This window comes from Chiloscyllium plagiosum, chromosome 13 (assembly GCF_004010195.1).
Source record: "Chiloscyllium plagiosum isolate BGI_BamShark_2017 chromosome 13, ASM401019v2, whole genome shotgun sequence".
In the NCBI taxonomy this organism is placed as follows: domain Eukaryota; kingdom Metazoa; phylum Chordata; class Chondrichthyes; order Orectolobiformes; family Hemiscylliidae; genus Chiloscyllium; species Chiloscyllium plagiosum.
In genome coordinates, this window is record NC_057722.1 from 67,409,174 (window position 1) to 67,419,771 (window position 10,598).

Consider the following 10,598-nt stretch of genomic DNA (forward strand, 5'->3'; position numbering starts at 1 on the left):
AAAGTCATAGAATTGTGGTCACCATCACCAAAATGTTCACCCACTAACAAGCCCACCACTTGTCCCGGTTCATTACCGAGTACCAAATCCAATATGGCCTCCCCTCTGTTTGGACAATCTACCTACTGTGTTAGAAAAGCTTCCTGGACACACTGCACATACACCGCCCCATCCAATCTACTTGATCTGAAGAGCTTCCAATCAATATTTGGGAAGTTGAAGTCGCCCATGACTACGACCCTGTGGCTTCTGCACTTTTCCAAAATCTGTTTCCCAATCTGTTTCTCCACATCTCTGCTGCTATTGGGGGGCCTATAGTAAACACCCAACAAGGTGACTGCACCTTTCCTATTTCTGACTTCAGCCCATACTACCTCCAAAGGCAGATCCCCCTCGAACTGCCTTTCTGCAGCCGTTATACCATTTCTAATTAGCAATGCCACCCCCCTCCTTTTTTACCACCCTCCCTAATCTTACTGAAACATCTGTAACCAGGAACCTCCAACAACCATTCCTGTCCCCCTTCTACCACGTTTCCGTGATGGCCACAACATCATAGTCCCAGGTACCAATCCGCGCCTTAAGTTCACCCACCTTATTTATGATACTCCTTGCGTTAAAGTATACACACTTGAACCCATCTCTGTGTCCGCAGATATTCCCTGTCAGTGGTACCTTCTCCACAGCCTCCCTACATTCTTGGACATCCTGACAAACAGCTAACCTACTTGCTGGACTACAAGTCCGGATCCCATCCCCCTGCCAAATTAGTTTAAATCCCCCCGAAGAGTGCTAGCAAACCTACCTCCCAGGATATTGGTGCCCTTCTGGTTCAGGTGCAACCCGTCCTGCTTGTACAGGTCCCAACTTCCCCAAAATGCAGTCCAATTGTCCAAATACCTGATGCCCTCCCTCCTACACCATCCTTGCAGCCATGTGTTCAACTGCACTCTCTCCCTATTCCTTGCCTCACTGTCACGTGGCACCGGCAACAACCCAGAGATGACGACTCTGTCCGTCCTAGCCTTTAGCTTCCAGCCTAACTCCCTGAGCTCCCCACCCCTCTTCCTACCTATGTTGTTGGTGCCAACGTGCACCACGACTTCTGGCTGCACACCAGGATTCTGAAGGATTCTGAAGACACAGTCCGAGACGTCTCGGACCCTGGCACCCGGGAGGCAACAAACCATCCGAGTCTCGCCCATGTCCACAGAACCGCCTGTCCGTCCCTCTAACTATAGAGTCTCCTATAACTAGCGCTCTCCTCCTCTCCCCCTTTCCCTTCTGAACCTCAGAGCCGGACCTCGTGCCAGAGACCCGGTCACTGCACCTTACCCCTGCTAGGCCTTCCCCCCCAACAGTATCCAAAGCGGTATACTTATTGTTGAGGGGAACGACCACAGGGGATCCCTGCACTGCCTGCTTCCTCTAATGCCTCTTCCTATAATGTGTCAAGGAAAACAACAGAGGGATGTAACATTTACTATGGCTAATGAAGGTCACCATTAATTTCAACGTTGTATGACTAGCATTCAGAAGACACTTCTTTGGCTTTTGTGAAACTTAAACTTTCTTCTTCCTCTATAATTTGTGAATGAGACTGCAGGGTATGCTAAAGGACAGTTAACAAAATACCTGTGTATGTTTTGTGTGTTTCACTGCTGTTTTTATCCTCCATACATCATGAATCCTTGTCTTGACTGTTTCTGTGCTATACTACTCGATGCTTCCGTACTTGAAGAAGAGATTTAGTTGGATGGCTCCAACATTAGTTGCAACAAACTTAGAAGGCTTAGTACCAGTACAAATGGCTAACCATAATACAGTGATATCAGTTTTGAAGAGAGGATCAAACTACTGCAGATGCTGGGATCTGGACTGAAAACAATAAATGCTAGAGATCCCAGTGGGTCAGGCAGCAGCCATGGAGAGACAGCAAGCTAAGGTTATGAGTCTGGATGACGTCATATGAAGAATCACCTGGACTCAAAACATTAGCTTGCTCTCTTTCCTTGGCTGCTGCCTGACCTGCCGTGATTGCCAACATTTGGTGTTTTCAGATCAGTTTCAAGGTGCTCCTTTGGCTCTGGAGTTGTTCCTTTCTATAGTGGCACCTCCTTTGTGCATCCCAATGTGAAGGCATTGCTGTTGACAAGTGGCTGTTTCTGTACTGTTTCATGCATGGTACCTCAAACTGATGGATGTGATCATGGAGCAGTAAATGTCACTAGACTATGTTAGTCTTCCAACCTAGTTAAATTAGCCTGTGACTGCGTCCTTGCACTCAGACCTCAAAAGCCCCAATTGTAACAATGGGGAAACACAACAAATAGACTCTTACTGGGTTTTACTTGTGTTACTGAAGTCTTCAGTATGAACACCCCCATATGCTCTTTATGCTCTGTGCAAACAACATTTTGCATGATATTGTAGCTGGAAAATGGCTGTCAATAACCTGGGTATTTCTGCCTATTTATTTTTAATTTGAAACATGTATAATGGAGAAATTTAGTGTGGCAACTTTTTCACAGTCTGACCAGCTTTGCATTGGGAACATATAACTGGGTGTTGTTATCAATCACACTGAAAATTTCCCTCTATGCTGCTATCAGTAACACTAATGTGAATTAATAATGATGTTTGTGGATAGATATGTGTATATTTAAGGGAAATTTTGGTACTATTGGTTTTTTCATTTCTTTTCAGTTCTAGGCCATTTCTTCCTTTCCATTCACTTGGGAATTTATGCATTGAATGGTGTAGGTTGTCAGTCAGTGAAAATAATTGGTAAGCACACAGTATTGATGAAAAATTGTTAATATTTCTGTTTAAAATATGACTCTTTATCAATGAGCTAAGAATCTATTTGGTAAGCATTTCAATGGCATTTCATGACAATTCATTGACGCAGCATCAAAATTGCGACAAAATAATGTTAAAATCGTATTGCACAGTAATTAGTGCACAAATCCATGACACTTGTGTAATCTGTGTTTGTTTACTAATTTTTAGGACAACTCATTGTTTCGAATTCATTTTAAAATGGCAAATATCTAAGTTAAATAATAGTCGAGGAGCATGATACAGATACATTGTGTTTCTCTGCTGATAATGTTCTCAATTTCCTTGTGTGTGCATGGGTTTCCTCCGGGTGTTGTGATTTCCTCCCACAGTCCAAAGATGTGCAGGTTAGGGGGAATTGGCCATGCTCAATTGCCCATTGTGTCCAGGGATGTGCAGGCTAGGTGGATTAGCCGTGGGAAAAGCAGGGTTACAAGTATAGGGTAGAGGATGGGTCTGGGTGGAATACTCTTCAGAGGGTTGGGGTGGACTCAATAGACTGAATTTTTTCCCCCCCGACGTGATCGACGATGCCCTCCACCGCATCTCTTCCACTTCCCGATCCTCCGCCCTTGAACCCCGCCCCTCCAACCGCCACCAGGACAGAACCCCACTGGTCCTCACCTACCACCCCACTAACCTCCATGTACAGCGCATCATCCGCCGTCATTTCCGCCACCCCCAAACGGACCCCACCACCAAGGATATATTTCCCTCCCCTCCCCTACCAGCACCCCGTAAAGACCACTCCCTCCGTGACTCCCTCCACAGATCCACACCCCCCACCAACCCAACCTCCACTCCTCCGCAAGTAGGCGGGCTGTCTCCCCAATATAGAGGAGGCCACATCGGGTACAGGGGATGCAATAGATGATATGTGTGGAGGTACAGGTGAATCTGTGGCGGATATGGAAGTTTCCTTTGGGGCCTTGGAGGGAGGTGAGAGGGGAGGTGTGGGCGCAAGTCTTGCACCTCCTGTTTAAGCAGTCTTGACTATATTGATAAGACAGTGAAAATGAGATTAGATTGCTACCCTCGTGAGATATGGCAGCTGGTCTATGAAAATTCATCTCATGCACAAGCCAAAACACACCATTTTTGATCACTATGTCCTGATAGAATCTTCTTCCCGACCTCTCCGCCCCCACCCCAATCTGTCCTATCACCCTCCCCTTGACCTTTTTCCACCTATCACATTTCCGACGTCCCTCCCCCAAGTCCCTCCTCCCTATCTTTTATCTTAGCCTGCTGGACAAACTTTCCTCATTCCTGAAGAAGGGCTAATGCCCGAAACGTCGATTCTCCTGTTCCCTAGATGCTGCCTGACCTGCTGCGCTTCTCCAGCAACACATTTCCATCTCTGATCTCCAGCATCTGCAGACCTCATTTTCTCTTCAATAGACTGAATGGCCTGCTTCCACACTGTAAAGATTTGATTCTATGCATGTACAATGTAACTTTCTTTAGTGCATTTTCTGTTCAATTCTGTAAATTATGTGTTTCTTTCTAATGGAGTCCTACTGCTTTTTGCAATTTTTTTTTAGGGAGATTGCTACTTGTGATTAGCTACTTACTACTTGTTCCAATGCTGCTTCTGATCAGCCATGGATTTACAATTACAAGGTGGAAATTATTCAAGTGTACTTTAGCAGAAGTGATGTGACAAATTTATAATCATTTTTTAAAATATTAAGAATATAGAACTCCATAGTGCAGTGACTAGCTTATTAGCATGAGGATTATCTTTTGCCATTGATGGATAGTTTTAAGTTGCACAAACATCTTCCACACCTCTCCCCAACAAACAGATCCCAGCAGAGATAATAACATAAATACACATTGAACTAGATGAGTCACAAAGATGGTGTAAAGAACATAATTCCAAAACTTGTATTGCTTCTTTAAAATAAAATCAGAAGTAACTGTGATATTATGCATTTAAATAACTGATATGTACTGGATTTGACACGATCTGCCACAGACCTCTTTAGATTGAGCTAATTGTTGCTTTCAGTGATTAATAGGGTAGCAGATAGGCAGATGTCAGATTTTAGACTTTAGTGCCCTGAAGATCGTGAGGGCAGAATAAAACGGTCTGGTGAACACAACCATTGTTCCGACTAAAACTTCTAATTTGGCCTGAGTAGGATTCATTGCAAAGTTAGACTGGTTGATTCTACTCATATGAAGAGGGAGAAACAGAATGAGTTAATTGAAAGCTGAAAATTGATTCAGATTCTTAAAGAGCACAGAGAATTGCTAAAACAGGAGATAATTGGGCTGCAAGCACAAATTCTTCTCCACTGGTCTTAAGGTGCAGATGAGTTATTTTGTTTAAGTAAACACTCATAATTATTTGTAAAGGAATAGAATTGAAAAATAGAGAATATAGGCTCAGATTTTATTGAATCTTGATGCGATTACACTTGGAGTTACTGTATGAAGTACAATATGCTTACTATATTGTAAAAAGGATACAGAGGCACTGGAGAAGCTGCGAATTATTGAACAAATATATCAAATTCTGGTGATACCAGAACTGCATGGTCTATCTATCAAAAAGGTCTGACTGGGTTGTCCTCTCTCTAAACAGAACAGAGAAGGCTGAGGGCCGACCTAATCGAGGTTTAATGTTATGAAAAGTTTTGTTAGATGCTGCTATCCCATGGAGACTGATAACCTTTAAAAGAAATTGCAATTTCCAGTTAGTAATTGAAAGAACGCTGTAAGAGTTTCTGTTTTGAGTCGTTAACTGTTAATGACTAAACACTATATTTGTACATCACTTATTCTTTACACCACAGAACAAAAACTCTGTTATATTTTTAAGATGGCTGGAAAAGTACAGTTCATAGGCATATTGTCCTAAAATCAGTCAAAAGTGATCCGTAGCTCCCAAGGGTTTACTTTTGTTCTGTTTCTTTCTCAGCCTGCTAATTTCTCACCCTAGAACTATCCCTCATGAGTATTTGGAGATCCTCCCACCAGTGTGAGCTAGACAGACTTCCAGCTTTGTTTTAAATCCATACAGATTTGGCCTTTTCAGTCCAAGCAGGAGTTTCTACCTGTACTCCTGCACAGTGAACCGTAGAGACTCTAGCCTCTAGCTGCTCTGTCTCCTGGGCCCAGACTGCATGTGATATTTTGTGCTATCTTAACAAAGCCTGGAATCTAACTTTCCAGTAGCTTTCTCTGTGCCTTTTTCAACTCAAAGGATAGCACTATGGCAGTGTGAATCTCCTGGGCCTTGTATCCAGGTAGCAATGCTGATTAGCTATCCGTGAGAGCCCACCCATATCATTTTGGAATTATTCAGACTGTTTAAAGCACAATTGTGTACAATCCAACATTCTCACACTTGGAGATTTGTAGTCTTTCTGCTGTGGACACACAGACCTGCTGCCATTGTGTCCTAGTGTGGAAGTGCTGGTGTTGGACTGGGGTAGATAAAGTTAAAAATCATATGACAGCACATTATAGTCCAACAGGTTTATTTGGAAGTGCATAACCTTTTGGAGCACTGCTCCTTTATCAGATAGCTAGTGATGTAGGATCATAGGACACTGAACGTATAGCAAAAGATCATAGTGTCAACTACTGGTGCAATATATTGAACAAGCCTAGATTGCTGTTAAGTCTTGTACTTTCAAATAAACCTGTTGGACTATAACCTGCTGTCATGTGATTTTTAACATTATGTCCTCGAGCAAACACCTTGACCTTTTTCACACTTTCAAAAAATATTTTTCTTTAATCTCAAACAGTCAAATCACACAAGTCTACTGATAGACAGACTTCAACCCCGTTTATTTTACCTTAAATTGAAGACACAAAACCAAAACATCTTTAAACATCTCAAAAATCTCACAATTAAAACAGAGTAGACATAAAAGCATGTGTCCACTTGTGGGGAACAGGAAAACTAGTATCCATAAATAAACTATAATCCCCAAGAAATCAATATGGTATTTAAAACAAAACTTATTTACCCAGAGAGTCGTAATATTATAGAATTTACTACCAAAGAGAGAAGTTGAGATGAATGATATAGATGGTTTCAAGTGAAAACTAAGTAAGCATAAGCAAGAAGATAGGAGGGTTGTGCCCGTAGCATTAAATGAAAAAGGATGGGAGGGAGCTGAGTTGGTTATGGCAAAATAAAGTTTTTCAATGTTATATATCCAATGGAACAAGAATGAAGAACAATAGAGCACAGGAACAGGCCTTTCGACCTTCCAAGCCTGTGCCAATACATTTTGCCGACTGAAGCAGAGTTTATCCTTGCTGGGCTAGTTCAGTTTTTTTTATTCCATCATTTGTATGAAATTTTCTGAACGGCCACTTGTAGTATCTGTTAAGTGCAGGATGATTTCAGTAAGTTGATTCAACCATATCCTTTCACACTTTTCTCATAAAAGTATTATACATTGTCCCTTTTATACATCTCCATTTTCCAAGTAACCTCGAATTCAAAATGATCAGTTCGTCAATATTATAAACATTTTTTCTTGTGAATTTGTTCATTTAAAATAATGGATTAACAGTCAAAAGTAATTTACTTTGGACCCTTCTCCCTGTTGCAGATATTTTACCCATACGTCCAGGTGAGATTTGGACTGAGATCCCAGTGTTGTACGTCAATGCACCATATCGTCTTATTATAAAACTGGTGTTAGGTGTAGCACCACAGACATTGGTCAATAGAACAGCAATTTTTTAAAAAAAGCTTTTGAACTACAGTAAAATAAAAACTGTGAACTTGGCCTTAAAGCTGACTTTTCTTTTGAGAACAGGACAAGAATTCATCACTCTAGTGCTGTCAGTATTTGTCTGTTGGTGGTCACCTTTGCACTTATGTATTCCTGGTTCTTCATTAATGAGAAACATGTAAGTTGATAAAGAATATCAGTTTTGAAATTATTCTCTGTAAACTTAACAGAGTTTAATGCAATCAGATAAATTAATTTTGTTCACAATTTTGGTGAATTGTTAGTATGGTTCTGTTAGAACTTGCATTCAAATTGCAGTTTTGGACAACTTATTAAATTTGAATATTTATACAAAATTCAACTTTGTTTTGGAATTAAGCCAAAAATATAAGAGCCAATTAATTTTAAAATCATATTTATATTATATGTTGTCAAAAATAACATTATTTTATTAATCCATAATTTAGATTTTATGTAAACAAATTATTATAGTGGAATAGTTTGGAGTGAGATGTTCTGAGAGTCCTTAACATTGACTGTGGATCCAATGAAGATTTACAGGAGCAAAACAAATGTGGGCAGGGAAACATCAAAATGGTAATCTTCACGTACAACTCTCAGCTTCTGCCTAATCTGGCCAAGTCTTGAAAAATGGATTCGTTCTGGGTTGTCTTTTGTTTGGCATTTATATAAATGATTTGGAAGAGAATATAGAAGGGATGGTTAGTAAGTTTATGGGTGACACCAAAATTGGTGGTGTAGTAGACAGTGAAAATGGTTTTCTTAGAATATGAAGGGATCTTGATCAAGTGGTTCAATGGGCTGAGAAATGGCAGATGGAGTTCAATCTGGATAAATGCGAAGTATTGCACTTTAGTATAACAAACAAGGGAAGAGCTTGTACAAATAATGGTAGGGCCTTGGATAGTGCTACAGAACAAAGGGACTAGGGGTGCAGGTACAATAATTCTTTAAAGTTTGCATAACATATAGACAGGGTAGTTAAAAAGGCATTTGACACGCTTGCTTTCATCGCTCAGCTCTTTGAGTATAGGAGTTGAGACATTATGTTGAGGTTGTGCAGGACATTGGTGAGGCTCTTAGAGTCATAGAGATGTACAGCATGGAAACAGACCCTTCAGTCCAACCTGTCCATGCCGACCAGATATCCCAGCCCCATCAAGTCCCACCTGCCAGCACCCGGCCCATATCCCTCCAAACCCTTCCCACTCATATACCCATCCAAATGCCTCTTAAATGTTGCAATTGTACCAGCCTCCACCACTTCCTCTGGCAGCTCATTCCACACACGTATCACCCTCTGTGTGAAAAAGTTGCCCTGTAGGTCTCTTTTATATCATTCCCCTCTCACCCTAAACCTATGCCTCTGGAATACTGTGTCCAGTTCTGGTCACCCAGTTATAGGAAGGATATTATCAAGCTGGAGAGGGTTCAGAGGAGACTTACCAGGATGTTGCTGGGTATGGAAAGCTTGAGTTATAAAGAAAGGCTGGATAGGCTGGGACTTTTTTCATTGGAATGTAGGAGATTGAGAGATGACCTGATAGAAGTTTATAAAATTATGAGAGGTATAGAGTTGATGGTAAATGGGGAATTTCATGACGAGGAGGTGGTTTTTCAGCTGAGAGGGGAGAGATTTCAAAAAGATGAGGCAAATCTTTTTACACAGAATGGTTCACTTGTGGAATGAACTTACTGAGGAAGTGGTGGATGCTAGTACAATTACATTTTAAAAATATTTGGATAGATACGTGAATAGGAAAGTCTTGGAGGGATATGGCCAGGAGTAGGCAGGTAGAACTAGTTTGGTTTGGAATTATGTTCAACATAGACTGGTTGGACTGAAGGGTCTATTTCATGCTCTGTGACTGTATGACTCTGTGACTCTATGACTATATATCTGCTATACTGGGCTAATGCAAGTCGATTAGGGAACCTGCAAAAGAGGAAATTCTGGGTCGAGGGTGTGGTGCTGGAAAAGCACAGCAGGTTGGGCAGCATGTGAGGAGCAGGAGAATCGACGTTTCGGTCATAAGCCATCCTTATCCCCATCTGTTTACCTGCTACAAATATAATTGTCCTTGACAGTAGTTGGTTGGAGTGACCGTTTGGATATCTGCTGTGTTCCCAACCCTCACAGATGTCTGTTTCAACATGAATTCCATTTAATTAGCTTTATTGTTACATGAAAGGTTTCCAGTCGCTGCATTATGGTGCCATCTGAGGTAAAAAGGTGCCTCTGTACAGATACTTAAGATCATATCCTTGGGAAATAAATGAAAATAAGAAAAATAAAGAAATCAATAGTCCAGCATTATAGGTTATAGGCATAAATTAGAAAAATAAAGAGGTTAAAAAGTTCAGAATGTCAGAATTTTGGACCTACTCCATGCCGGCACATGGCCTCAAGCGAGACCTCCACCAGCTTGCTACCACCTGTGCCAAACCTGCCAGTGTAGGGGTTGTCCCACTTTAGGTGCCATCCCTTCGCCACTGGGTCCACACTCACCCTGCAACCAAGAGTCCCTGACCCCGCTACCAGACCAGGTCAACGCAGAGCCTCGAGTCTCGCCTCCGATGCAGATGTCCCTTTGCTGGCGCTGCCATCTTGAACACTTCAACCCTAGGGCATCAATGTGGACTTCAACAGCTTCCTCATTTCCCCTTCCCCCACCTCATCCTAGTTTCAAACTTCCAGCTCAGCACTGTCCTCATGACTTGTCCGGACTTGTCCCACATGCCCAGCTCCTTTTCCACCTATACACTCCACCCTCTCCTCCCTGACCTATCACCTTCATCCCCTCCCCCACATCACCCATTGTACTCTATGCTACTTTCTCCCCACCTTTTCCACCTATCCACTCCACCCTCTCCTCCCTGACCTATCACCTTCATCTCCTCCCCCACTCACCCATTGTACTCTATGCTACTCTCTCCTCACCCCCACCCTCCCCTAACTTATCTCTTCACGCTTCAGGCTCACTGCCTTTATTCCTGATGAAGGGCTTTTGCCCGAAACGTCGATTT